Source organism: Dipodomys merriami, unplaced genomic scaffold (genome assembly GCF_024711535.1).
Source record: "Dipodomys merriami isolate MVZ:Mamm:240054 unplaced genomic scaffold, mDipMer1.0.p SCAF_653, whole genome shotgun sequence".
Lineage (NCBI taxonomy): Eukaryota > Metazoa > Chordata > Mammalia > Rodentia > Heteromyidae > Dipodomys > Dipodomys merriami.
The window spans coordinates 529,070-543,296 of record NW_027206239.1 but is presented as its reverse complement, the minus strand read 5'-3'; the positions used below and the strand labels follow the sequence as shown (position 1 = coordinate 543,296).

Here is a 14,227-nt window from a genome sequence, read left to right as displayed (position 1 = left end):
AGTGCTCTACGGCTTTGAGTTACATTGTCACTTATGGTTTTCAGTAGATAATTGGAAATAAGAATCTCATAGATTTTCCTGCCCAGGCTAGTGTTGAACCTTGATCCTCAGATCTCAGCCTTCTGACTAGCTAGAATTGCAGGTATGAGCCATTGTGTCTGGTCACCCATTTGTTTTCTTTCTTTTTATTTTTTGTAAGTCATGGGACTTGAACTCTAGGTGCTGTCCCTGACCTCGTCAGGACAAATGAAGTGCTCTGCCACTTGAGCCAGAGCCCACTTCTGGTTTTCTGGTGGTTAATTGAGGATAAGAATCTCATGACCTTTCCTACCTGGGCTGGCTTTGAACTGGAATCCTCAGATCTCAGCCTCTTGAGTAGTTTGCATTACATGTGTAAGCCACCTGCACCCAACTTCCTCATTTATTTTCTCATGATGAGTTCTAGCTGATTTATCTACTCCTTGTAGTTCCTTAGCAACTACAAAGTAGGCCTAGAAGTACCTCATCCTTTACAATCGTCCTTAGGACCAAGTGACTGCTGAGTGCAGGACAGGAGATGAGGCCAATATAAAATACAATGCTATCTATCTATCTATCTATCTATCTATCTATCTATCTATCTATCTATCTATCTATCTATCTATCTATCTATCTATCTATCTATCTAGTTAGTTATCCAGGGTAGAGCACTAACACAGTCCTCCACTACCACAAATTATGCAGTCGAATTTCTCACATTTGAGGAAATCACAGGAGTTAGCACATCTGGAATGTAATAGATTAATCTTTTCCTGGGAAAACCATCTTCATGATCATGGTATCTCCCCTGCCAGGTAAGTAACAATGCTGACTTGGTATTTTAAAAACTAACAAACACATGAGAGTAGTTCACATTTGTAATACTAGCTACTCAGAATGCTGAAATCTGAGGATTAAGCTTTAAATACTAGATAAATTTTGCTGATTTTGATTAAAGCTCCTTTGGTGTTTTTAATTGTAATTTTTATTTATTTTCTTATTTTACTGTTTCTTACTGTGACTACCAAAAAGCTGAGTGACTTACGTGGCTTGTATTCCTGGATTACACTGGAGGTGCTCTAAGACTTCATCAGAGGCCAAACTTGTTCTCCTCAGCTGAGTAGCCAGCCACAAAGCTGTAAGTGACAATACCTACAGTAAGCAAAATTACATAAAATTAAAAATTCAGACACACAGTTATACTAGACATATTTCAAATAAAAATAGAATTCAAGTTTCAGTAAATGTTAGTAAAGTTTTAATGAATTCATTCTATCTGTGTCCCCTGAGACACTGCCATAGAGGAATGGAATACTTACGGCATATCATGTAGCTCTCAAGGCATGGAGGTAGTTACTCTCTTCCTTTACAGAAAATGTTTGCCTGACCATGTACCTTAGTGAATATAATTTATTATGCAGAGCTACCCACTTTTCTATATGTACTTATGTCTCCCTCTCCTTTTCTCCCTCCCTCTCTCTTCCCTCACCCAATCCCTCCTTTACTTGTTTTCTGGATCAAAACTCATGCATGGTAGGCTGCTAAGCGGAATCCCAGCCCTGGGTATGATTTTGTGTTTGGTGCGGGGGTACTTTTTCAGGGCTTGAACTTTGGCCCTGGACACTATCTCTGACCTTTTGTGCTCAAGGCTAGTGCTTTGCCACTTCAACCACAGGTCTGGTTCTTTCTTTTTGGTGGTTATTTAGAGATAAGGTCTCATTTGCTTTCCCTCTTCGGCTGGATTCCAACCATGATCTTATCAGCTTATGATTACAGGATGAGACATTGGCATCTACCTAACTTTTTTTAAGTTTTCAAGTAACTTCTTTTAATTTAAAAAAGTACAAGTATGGGAAACTTCCCAGAGAGGTAAACAACTTAAAACTATATAGGTTTAAATATCTCTGTATCATCACAAAATTGCTAAGTAGTTCTATTACTAACATTTTATGAGGTGAATTTTCAGGACTAAAACTAATAATGTTAAGGAATTGGAAAAATGATATTACTTTGTTTTTCCGTACCCAAGTCATATACTTTATTCTGTGTCTTACTTGGAAAAATCTGATTCATTGTCTAGAATGATTCCTATGAATCATGAAAATAATGACAGAGCTAGTTCAGTCAATGATTTAGAGTTCTAAAACCGAAATTACAAGATACTTTGTATTTTAATCCATACAGTATAGTGATTTTGTCTAAAGCATGCCTTACTGACACACATCACTAGAAAAGTCAGTTTGGAAAATCGGTCTATACTCAAATCTTGTCAAATAAAGAACACATTTGAATAGTGATGATATATTTCCAAGCAATAACTTGAAATGTCACTGACTGTCTTGACAGGTACAATTAGCTTCTTCGATTTCTACTTGTCATAATATTTATACTTCAGGAATGCTACAGCAGTGTTAGACAATTTTGAAATGGCTGCTTCAAGGGACAGATAAGAAAAATAATCTTAAACCAGGAGGTAGTGGCTCACGTCTGTAATACTAGCTCCTCAGGAGGCTGATATCTGAGGATCGCAGTTAAAAGCTAGCACAGGCAGGAAAATTCATGGGACTTTTATCTCCAATAAACCACTGACAAAACTAGAAATGGTAGTGTGGCTCATTTATTAGAGCACTAGCCTTGATCTGAAGAGCTAAAATCAGACAGAGTCCTAGTCCCTCGACTGACAAAAATAAATAACTAAATAAAAGAAATCCCACACTGGCCAGATGAATGAGAACTGACAATGTTTTCTAGGTAAGGTATATTTAGTGCTAGTTTTCCTATATTTTGCCTTACCTCATATATTAAGTGTATTTTTGCAATGAACTGAAGAAGGTTCTTAAGTGATTTTTTCTATGAATAACTGAGATTGTAATAAACTTATTTTGTAAAATATGGTCTATTTTCCACTATTTCTTTTTATCATTTAAATCTCCCTCTTTGTTCTGCACCATCTTCCACTTCCACAGGTTTCCAGGGTATATCATAAGAAGACTGTGTACACATTATTCTGGGGTCCACCACTCTCTCCCATGTCATTAGGTAAGGCTATGCACCATTTTTTTAAACAAATATGTGGGGATTTTCTTTCACTTTAATCCTAATGAATTAAAAGTAGAAGGTGTTAGAAAAGTTCTAAGTCAGTGAATGCACTCGTGGTGTGCTATGTACCCAGAGATCCATGAAAGCAATAGTAGCAAGTGATAAATTAGAGTATCTAGGAGAAACTATTTACCTATAAGCTCCTCTGACCTCTATAGCAATGATAGAGCAGATATTTTTCATTGTACACAGGTATCTTGTTCAGTGTCCTGATCTTTGATTAATACATTCTGTTCTTATTCTCTTCTAGCCAAAATCAACCTTGTCTATGTTATTCTTATCGCAAAGAAATGTCAAACAGAGAACTAGAGCATGGTGTTTACATATGTAACTGAGGTCTTTTTGCTGTGTCTCCCCATGAAGGTTGGTAGAAAGGCAAAAAAGCATGAATGAGAGAATGAGAAGGTAAGACAGTATTTGTTTTGAAACAAGATCATTTTCATAATGAGGTCGTCTATGAGGGCAGAGTTCTCCTCACGATCATGTCTTAAAGATTCTATCTCTTTTTTCTTTTATTTTTATTTTTCACTTTTTTTATTGTGAGAATACCATACAGAGGGGTTACAATTACATGACCAAGATAATGAGTATATATATATATATATATATATATATATATATATATATATATATATATATTTTTTTTATTTATTTTTTTTTTGTCGGTCGTGGGGCTTGAACTCTGGGCCTGGGCGCTGTCCCTCAGCTCTTCAGCTCAAGGCAAGTGCTCTACCACTTGAGCTACAGCGCCACTTCCGGTTTTCTGGTGGTTTATTGGAGATAGGAGTCTCACGGTCTCTCCTGCCCGGGCTGGCTTTGAACCTCGATCCTCAGATCTCAGCCTCCTGAGTAGCTAGGATTACAGGCGTGAGCCACCAGCGCCCAGCTAATGAGTATATTTCTTATCAAGCATTATTCCTTCCTCCTTTGTTTTCCCTTATCACCCCTTCCCATCTACTCCCCACTCCCTTGCACCAAAGTTGTAAATTTCGTTTTTGACATGAAATCCCATTGTTGCAATGGGTCCACCTGTATCCCTATTTAAACAATTTTTCCCTTCCTACAAATCAACAAAAAATCATCTTATAAATATGTTAAAAATAATAGCAAGAAAGAAAATTTGATTCCTTATCTTGAGGTTCATTTCGCCTAACATCAACTTATCTGACTGGATATATGGCTATAACTCAGGCCCTGGACGCTGTCCCTGAGCTCTTTTGCTCAAAGCTAGTGCTTTACTACTTAGAGTCACAGCCCTACTTCTGAGAATGCCTGAGCACGGATGGCTCACACCAGCAGTCCATGAGACACTAATCTCCAATTAATCACAGAAAAATCTGGAAGTGACACTGTGATTCAAGTGGTGGAGCACTAAGGTTAAATAAAAGCTCAGACCCCAGGACCAGAAAAAAGAAGAGAATGCTAGACAGATACATTGACGAAAATTATAGGAATGTCAAGAAATAAAGGCTTTCCAAAGCAGTGATGATTAGGCTATGATCTAATATATTAGATATGATTTATTTGTCTTAATGCTGAAGCTGTCTAATATCTTAGACCCTCTCATGTATCTGCTGATAAATCTGAATGAAGAAAAAATAATTTTGGGAGTGGGGGTGTGTTACGAATTAGAATTATTTTTTTTTGCCTTAGGAACATTCTCTTTTCAGATTAGAGCTTTGATGTCCCAGAAAAATGTTTAAAGTAATTGTGTTGTTTCTTAGAAATTATCATACAATTAAGTATATCTCTTTTAATCTCCCTATAACTGTGTATAGGAAGGAAAGAATAGTTTATTCCAGTGTATTGGAATACTTCAGATTGGTTTTTGATTCTTCTAGTCTGATAGTCATACTCTGAAAACAAATCCTTATGTTGTTGAAAACTTATGTGCTTTCTTTCTACCATAGGAATAAGAGGAGACAGTACTTGCTTCACTTCATATAGCTATGGAGGGGAAGGGATTGTCCTACAGCATCTCCTTTGAAAAGCTTAGTGGTGAAGCCTTTGACATCAACATTCTCATCAAGGACACCAATTCAACCAAAGTGAGTTGCTGTGGTCTGAAGTCTCCCCTACAATTCCTCTGTTCCCTTGCAAGCTACATTCCACACCAAAGGTATCCAACATTCTAGGCAGACAGCTTATGTTTTGTTGAAAGTGTATGAGTTGATGAATGTGCAATCTTATGGGACTTTATCATTGAGTGACATGCATGAAGAATTTACACACAATAGGAATCAGTCCTCAATTGCAGTGATTTATGATGAGATTTCATATCTTAACCATAAATGTTCCTTAGGCCAAGTATTTTACCTTGAACCAAAATGATGCCATGGAAAAAAGAAACTGTAATAGGGTTTTCAAATCCAACCGCAAAGTCTTTCTGCCCACGAAAACATAAAGTGAGCTATTCTCATTCCCCGATTTAGTTCTTGTTTGACCATATGAAAATTCTTTATTGTGGTTAAAATTTTAATCTACTTTAAAAACAAAAATATTTTAAATTCCCATGTGCACATCCCATTAGGAAGTTGATATGATGCCCAGAAACTCTCTATTTCTGTCACTTAGATTTTCTTGTGTGTGCCAGTCCTCTTTTTGTTTGTTTTGCTTTGTTTTTACTTTAGGCTAGTGCTCTACCACTTGCCATAGCTCTACTTTCATCCTTGTTGGTTATTATTTAGAGCTAAGGTTAGTTAGAGCTAAGGTCAGCCACAATTCTCAGATCTTAGCCTCTTTAGGATTACAGGAATGAGCCACAGGTGCCCAACTATGTTACCTGTATTTAAATCATGTGATCTGCTAAGGGTTTTCCCATCTTTTTTTGTGAAAATATGCCTCAACAAAATAAATAGTAAAAGAACATAATAAAAGTTATTTTAATTCTCTAAAATAGACAAAAAGATACACAATATTCTAAATTTAAGTGATAAAGTAAAAATTTTTGGAGTTGTTGAAAGACTGTATATATTTAGTAGCATTTGGTGGAAAAATGAATCAACTATCCAGAGAAAGAATGTGAAGCAAGATATTTTTATGAGCAATATTAATGTGTACAACAGTTTTTATGTCATTAATGCAGCCCACTTCATGTAGTATCGAATTACAGATGCTAAGATCTGCCATGTATATGGTCATCACATAAATCTAAAATTTTCAGTCTGCCTGAGCATTTTCAGTTTTTCCTCAACAGCAGTCATCATATTGAACCATAAACTCCTACAGGAGTCTCCTGGAGGCATTTTACACTTAAGAAACAATTTATTCTTTATTTTCTTTATTTGTTTAGTTAAGGTCCAACACTCAGACTTAAATTCAGTATCTGACTGTCTTTAGCTCACTGTCTAGTTCTACCAACTGAGCCATGCCTTCAACCCTAATTTCTTATTTTAAAAATTCAGAAAAGATAATAGTGATAATAATTCTCAGATTTCCTTCACCCAGAAACCCACATATAATTTTTTTTGATTTAATATTCTCTCAGTGTACTTAATGCCATCTTTTTGTTTTTGTTTTTGTGTACTGGGCTTCAAATCAGTACCTTTCAGTCTCATAGAAACTAGGCATTGATGGTTCATGCCTATTATACTGGCTGCCTCAGAGACTGAGATTGAGCGTCAAGTTTCTAATCCAGCCCAGGCAGGAAAGTCTGTGAGACACGTATTTCTAATTAATCCCCTAAATGAATGGGAAAGTGGAGCTGTGACAAGTAGTAGAGCACCAGCCTTGAGGGCAAAGGTAGAATGAGAAGCAAATTCCTGAGTTCAAGTGGCACACAAAATGTTAATGTTCATTCCATTCAGCGCTGTAATAAATTAAAAGGATCAACACTGTATTAATTAATGGTTAACATTACTATAGCAATAGTAAGTTATATTTATTGATAATACTCCTTTATTTTCCTAAATTTACTTACATACTAATATTTAATATAAGGAGATAATTCCTGTTTAACAAGATTTTAAGGATCAGAAGTGTATACAAGGAGTTTTGATTGGAAATAAGTATTTGCAAGTTTTTTCATATACATAAATGATAGTTGAATAAGCTTGGCATGTATGAAGTAGGCTAAAGAATCCAGCAAGCAAAGGTCCACACAGTCTTGGGGAATAATAAAATATTAGCCACAGGTGATTCTGGAAAATAACAACTTTTGAAGAATAGAAAACAACAAAAATATATAACTATTGTTAAGGACATTGAAATATATACTATCAAGATAAGGGGGCATATATATATATATATATGTATGTATATGTATATATACATACATATATATATACACATTTTTTTGGTCAATCATGGGGCCTGAGCTCTAGGGCTGAGGGCTGGCCCTCAGCTCTTGAGCTCAAGTCTAGTGCTCTACTACTTGAGCCACAGTGCCACATCTCTTCTTTTGTACTTATGTGGTGCTGAGGAATCGAATCCAGGGCATAATGCATAAAAGGCAAGGACTCTACCGCTGAGCCATCTTCTCAGCTGCAAGTGGGCATATTTTACTTTTTATTATACAAATTAGTGTATTTTAGAAAGTTAAACATGACTGATACTTAATACTAACTGGCCTCTGTCCCATTAAATAACTTATTCTTAGAATATTTGTGTTAGTAATTCAACTTACCTACAAGAATGGCTACCATGAAATTAGGATGTGTTTAGCAATAGGGATTTTAAAAAAATTTTATGTTGTCAGAATTGATTTATAAGATGTATAGAGAAAAACATATTTATTGTCAAAATTGGTTTGCTTTGCTTTCTAGTTCAAATTGTGTGTACAGACTTTAGCTGGAAGGCAGATGGCAAAATAATGGATCTTGGCAATGAAGATGGGCATGTTTGTTACCTTTAAAAAAGAAAAAAAGTATGAAATGGTAGTCTTTCTATACAACACCTTAATAATATCATAAAAGTATTGTTGTTTTTGTTGTTATTATAATTATTTTGTCATGCGGCTCGAACTCTGTGCCTGGATGCTGTCCCTGCACTCTTCAGCTCAAGGTAAACACTCTACCACTTGTGCCACAGCACCACATCTGGTTTTCTGATAGCTTATTGGCAATAAGAGTCTCAAGGACTTTCCTGAAGGGGCTGGCTCTGAACCATGATCTTCAGATCTCCGTTTCCTTAGGAGTTCGGCTTATAGCCCTGAGCTACCAGTGCCAGGCTAAAATTAAAACTAACCATAATTACACTTTTTATCACAATCTGGCATTTGCTATCTATAATGGTATTTGGGGAGCCTGATGGCCTCAGGTTCCAACAATGTAATTGTTTCTGCACACAATCTAAAAACTGTATTTCATCCTGTGTTCAGCCACTTGCCATTCTTAGATATGTTTGTTAGTTCTTTTAAACATTATTATTTCTCCGTTTTTCAAAAATAACATTTGTTTTACTTCAAGTATGCCAAAATAATGGTTAATGTAGAAAATAGTCAGTAGTCACCAGGGGCTTTTGTTTTTAATCCTCTCTGCATAGGAGGCTGAAATCTGTAGATCCTGGTTTAAATCCAGCCCAGGCAGAAAAATCTGATACACACTTATCTCTGATTAACCAATCAATTTGCAGAAGTGGAGATGTGACTCTAGGGATAGAGTAACAACCTGGAGCAAAAACACTACAAATGATTGAAAGGTCTAATTCAAACTCCATTACTCACTTGTGACACACACACACACACACACACACACACACACACACACACACACACACACACACAGATAACACTACACACACACAAAACACGTTTATCTTATAATCTTATCCTTTAGTAGTAATCAATGCTATATGCTCAACACCCATTTTCTCCAAGTTTTTCAGGTATTAACCTATATATAAGATAATATGTAGTTTTGCATTTCTGTGTACTATTGTAAGAAAATAATCAGCTTAATTTGATGGAATAGCACAAAACTGTTTTGTCTTTAAACTGTCCTCAATGTTGGTTCCTCCCTGTGAATTCAAACCTAAGAACTAAGGAGACATCAAATTCAGTCTTTCTTCTGCAAGTTATGGACATGTGCTTCATCCCCTGATGTCATCGGATGTGAGCTCTAGAAGCCATTTTGCATATTCAAAACCCTTAGGGTAAGTCTGGATTTTATACTTAGACAAAAAGAAATGTAGTGATAACTATAACCCCTCTGTAAATCACCTTGACAATTATTTTTTTAAGATTCCAGAGCTGGAATTTCAATAAAAATCTGATTACTGTTAAAGCTAAGAGGATAAACATTATACTTCATGGTTATTCAATGTGGATGCAGATAAATTTTTTTCATCTACAAGGAGATATCATTCTTTCAATATGGTGATAGCATTGTATATGTTTACCTTCCACTACCAGGTACAGATGCCTCAAATCACATGGATAAACAAACTGTTTATTTTTTATATTCTCATAAAACATTTTTACACATTTCATTCTGATTTTCTTTTTTTCTTTTTTGCCAGTCTTGGGGCTTGAACTCAGGGCCTGGGCACTGTCCCTGAGCTTCTTTTACTCAAGGCTAGCACTCTACCATGTAGGCCCCAGCACAATTTCCAGATTTTTCTGTTTATGTGGTGCTGAGGAATAGATCCCAGGGCTTCATACATGCTAGGCATGCACTTTACCACTAAGCCACATTCCTAACCCTTATTCGGGAGTGAGATGGACAGGATTCATGTGAACAATTGTCTTGCTTTTTATTTTGTCTTAGTTTTAACTTTATTTTTTGTGCCATTAGAAGAGCTTAAATTTATGACTTCATGCTCTCACTTGGCTTTTTCACAAAAGGCTGGCCTTCACACTTTGGTGATTAATTGGTGATAAGTTTCTGGCAGCCTTTTCTGCCCCAGCTGGCTTAAAATGTTAATCCATAGATCCCAGTCTCCTGAGTAGCTAAGATTGTGGCAAGAACCACATACACTGTCACAAAGCACTTGTCTTAAGTTCAACACATAAATGTTGGTTGGTTGCAAAAATTATTGTTTTTGTTTGGGGAGTTATGATATTATTGTTGTTTTTTTAACATGAATCTCTCACTCTGTCTCGTACGCTGGCATTAAAGTATACATCTTCCTGTTTTCGGGTTTATGCATGCTTTGATTACAAGCATGTACTATCATTCCTGGCACAGAAACAATTTTTCTTTTTTTTCTTTTCTTTTTTTCTTTTTCTTTTTCTTTTTTTTTTTTTTTTGTCGGTCGTGGGGCTTGAACTCTGGGCCTGTGCGTTGTCCCTTAGCGCTTCAGCTCAAGGCGAGCGCTCTACCACTTGAGCTACAGCGCCACTTCCCAGAAACAATTTTTTGCCCAAGCCACTTTCTTCATTTTTTGTCATTAGTGGGTCTTGAACTGTGGGCCTGGGAGCATTCCCTGAGCTCATCAGCTCAAGGCAAGCATTTTACCAATTGACCCACAGTGCTACTTTCAGAAACAATTTTTTAATAAAAAATTGGTCAATCAGAAACTTCCACAATCCCAGAAATAAAAATGACATGGCAAACCAGGGCTGCCATGTAAAAGTTCTAGATGTCTGAGCCAGATTGTTCTTAGCAGATTGGGAAGTACCATCTGTGTGGATGTGTGACTTGGTGTTGAATTTTCATTGAGATTTTTGCACAAACCTGGGTGCCATGAAAAAAGACTGTATTCTGTGAAACCCTTGTTATTTAAAGATAACCTTTGTTATTGGAAGATAGCTAGGATCTGTGGCACACATTCGTAATCCTAGCTACTCAGGATGCTGAAATATGAGTATTGGGATACAGATTCGCCCGGGTAGGAAAATTGGAGAGACACTTTCTTCCAGTTAACTAGTGAAAAGCTGGAAGTGAAGTTGTGTCTCAAGCAGTAGAGAACTATCCATAAGCGAGAGTTAAGGGTCAGCAACCAGGCCCTGAGTTTAAGTCCCAGTCCTAGCACCAAAAAGGGGGTGGAGGACAAAGCAAGGGACATGGTCATTTTTCTAGGAACTCAAAAACAAGAGAATATGGCTGGGTAATTAGACCTCTAGTTGTCTCTTGATATAATAGCACACATTAGTTTTATAAGAGAGGTTGTGGCCTTTCCAGGGGAGGATACAATGTATCACAGTCTCATATCCTCCATCACTTCCTTTATCTCCTTCCCAGTTTTATCTCCATTAATCCACTAAAAAGCCAGATTTGGAGGGGGAGCTCAAGTGATAGATTGCCAGCCTTGGTAAAAAGTTAAAGTTTATTACCCATTTCCTGAATTGAAGCCCTAGTACCAGCACTGCCTCCCCCTCCCCCAACAGAAACATGGTATGGGAATGCCTGCCCATCCTGTACCATATTGCTATGTACAGGAAATAGTGATGTATGGCACTAAGCTCCCCACAATGTGACATGAGAAAATAAAGGTCCAGAGTTGTTTTGAATAGCATTTTATCCTCTAAGAATAACAGAGTAACTACACATTGTCAATGACTATTCTGTCACCTAGTATTGAATGCAGGTGTGGGATAATCTCTGGAAATAGCCTCTGTGAAACTTCTGAGTACATCGAGGTTGAGTGTTCTGTGTAGCAGGGCCCCCATTGTATCTAGATGGCATCTACTTAGGAATAGATGACTTGTGCATGTACAAATGGCTGATGTCCAGGCAAGATCATTCCAGGCCTGCTCCAGTGCACTCAAGCATGGAGCCACTAAAATGTGTGCTGATACTCTTTCTCTTGTCGTTAGTAGTTGAGTTGAGCAGAGCAATTCAAGAAATGTTCACGCAGGGCCCCAGAAAGTGAGACAGGGCTGTAGGAAAACACTGCCTATTACGCAGAGGTTGATTGCTAAGTATCATTCTTCACTGAATAGGTCCAGGAATATTTTTGGAAATGAAAGGATCAGAGATATTTTGTTAAACTGGAAAGGAAAGACATCATCAAAGAGCCAAGCAGAACTAAGGATACAGAAGCTAGCTGGAAGTGACTGCTGCTACTGATGGTTCTGGTACTATTTGGACTTGAAAAAAAGTTTAAAAAAAACCCTCATTTCTGCAGTATGGAGGTTCCTCAAAAGACTTCACATAGATCTCCCCTATGATCCAGCAATCCCACTTTTGGGCATTTACCCAAATGTTTACAAACAAGACCACACTAAAGCTACCAGCACAACTATGTTTATTGCAGCATTATTTACCATAGCTAAGATATGGAACCAACCCAGATGCCCCTCAGTAGATGAATGGATCAAGAAAATGTGGTATATATACACAATGAAATTCTATGCCTCCATCAGAAAGAATGACATTTCCCCATTTGTTAGGAAATGGAAAGGTTTGGAAAAAATTATATTAAGTGAAGTAAGCCAGGCCCAAAGAAGCATAGGTCCCATGGTTTCCCTTATTTGCAATATCTAGTATAGGTATGAGTCAATGTGATAATGTGATGTTAGGAAAATGAACCCTTAAATATGTATTTTAATGTTTTCGTTTCTTTCGTGCATGTGTTTCTAACGCATTTATAAGATTATTTCTTTGTTGCTTTGTATGTCCCTCCCCCACAGTGTAACCCCCGCTTTCACTATATTTGATGTCAGTATAACATGCGGAGGAGATGGGGACAAACAAGTCATTTAAGGATTCAGGTGGACCTGTTGCAACAATGAGAAGTACAAAATGTCATGTCAAAACCAGCTTTAAAATGTCGGTGTGGGGTGGAAGGGGGGTATAATTGGGTGGGGGGAGGGGGGAGGCAGGGAAGGGAGGTGAAGGGTAAACAAAGGAGGAGGCTGCAATGCTTGGTAAGAAATGTATGCATTATCCTGCCCATGTAATTGTAGCCCCTCTATACAGTATGTTCTCAAATAAAATAAAATAAAATTAAAAAAAAAAACCCTCATTTCTGACTGCAAAACACTGTTAGCTAACCTGAATACAGCCATAAATAACAGGAGATAATTAGAATATAAAAAAAAAACAACAACCAGAATCCAGACTTGGAGGCTCAATCTAGTAATACTAATTATTCAGGAGTCTGAGAACAAAGGATTGCAATTTGAAACTAGCCCAGGAAGGAAAGACTGTGAGATGTTAGTCCTCCCTTTGGCTGTTGGACTTGAACTCTGGGCCTTGTACTGCTCCTAAACACATTTTGTAATGCAAGCATTGCACCTCTTTGAGCCACAGCTTCACTTCCAATTTTTTAGTGGTTAATTGGAAATAAGAATCTCATGGACTTCCCTCCCCAAGTTGGCTTGGAACCACAATCCTTAGATCTAAGCCTCCTGTGTAGCTATGTCTACATGTGTGAGCCACCAGTACAAGGCAATTTAACACTATTGTATATGTATGTATATTATATATGTTACATATTGTAATATGTATTATATTTTATATGTTGTATATATTATAAATTATATGTATTACTATGTATATTATATGATATGTATGATATATAATATAGTGTATAGTGTATATATTATATTATGTATCATGTGAAATATAACATATTGTGTATACTATATATGTACTATAGAGTGTATACTATATATAAAATGCATAATTGTATAATATATAACATATATGATTTATAATATACAATATAATGTATATAATATATAACATAATATATTGTATAAACCATATACAAGATGTTTTATATGCTATGAACAATATATAATACATAATATAAATTATATATATATATTATATAATACCTATTATATTATATATTACTCATTATATATTATATTGTATAAGTTGTATATTATATTACATGTAATATATTATATGTAATACATAATTATATAACATGCACTGTTATATGATATACAATATATAATAGTGTACATAATGTTTCATATACACTATAGTATATATAATATAGCATATTATGTAATGCATATATAATATACATATGTATTGCATATGGTATACACTATATACATTATAGGATATATTGTATAATACATTCTATATAATATATATTATATACTAACATACTATATATTAGTATGTGCTATACATCTATAGTTTGTGTGTGTATGTTCAAGTGTGTGTGCAGTTGCTCTACTATGGTGTTTGTTTGAGTGCATAGAACCAGATATTAGATAAAGGGAAAAAAAACTGTAGTGGAGCATGCCACATAAAAACTAAATATTAAT

The 14,227-nt window shown here is 36.1% G+C and overlaps 1 non-coding gene across 1 annotated transcript; it reads right to left on the bottom strand.

The window, feature by feature from the left end:
* Positions 1 to 677: 677 nt before the first annotated feature.
* LOC138815595 (U1 spliceosomal RNA) lies at positions 678 to 841 on the bottom strand. Its single transcript, XR_011368399.1, has one exon. It is a non-coding gene; the product is annotated as a U1 spliceosomal RNA (small nuclear RNA).
* Positions 842 to 14,227: the final 13,386 nt, after the last annotated feature.